The following is a 455-nucleotide window of genomic DNA, read 5'->3' on the forward strand; positions in this document are numbered from 1 at the left end:
TCAAAAAGGTATATAACCATTGTATAATTCAAGAACGTACGGAATAGTTCGTTCATTCATATCTTAGAAGTAGCTTACTCTAACGTCTGGTATAGTACCGCTTGGTTACCATCGCAAGGATTTTGAGATAATTTAAGCAATGAGTAAGATCTATAAAATAGTGCAAAAGTTACCAGACCAAACTGATTTGGCTCAATTAATCAAGACTCAAACTGAGGGCACTGATATGTTAGAAGGTGTTGAAGACATTAACACACCAGTCGAGGGAGACAAACCATCTGTTCATAAAGGTTTGTCGGCTGTGAGTGTTGCTGCGTTTTTAAACAATAGTCAGATTTCTCATGCTGATAAAGATATTTTTATTGCAATGCTGCAAACCAGAGGTTCTCCAATGAAATCGACAAATGGAGTTCCCAAGCAAAAACGATTGCGGATATCAGATATTCTCTTAAGAG

The sequence above is a fragment of the Naumovozyma dairenensis genome, chromosome 4 (assembly GCF_000227115.2).
Source record: "Naumovozyma dairenensis CBS 421 chromosome 4, complete genome".
Lineage (NCBI taxonomy): Eukaryota > Fungi > Ascomycota > Saccharomycetes > Saccharomycetales > Saccharomycetaceae > Naumovozyma > Naumovozyma dairenensis.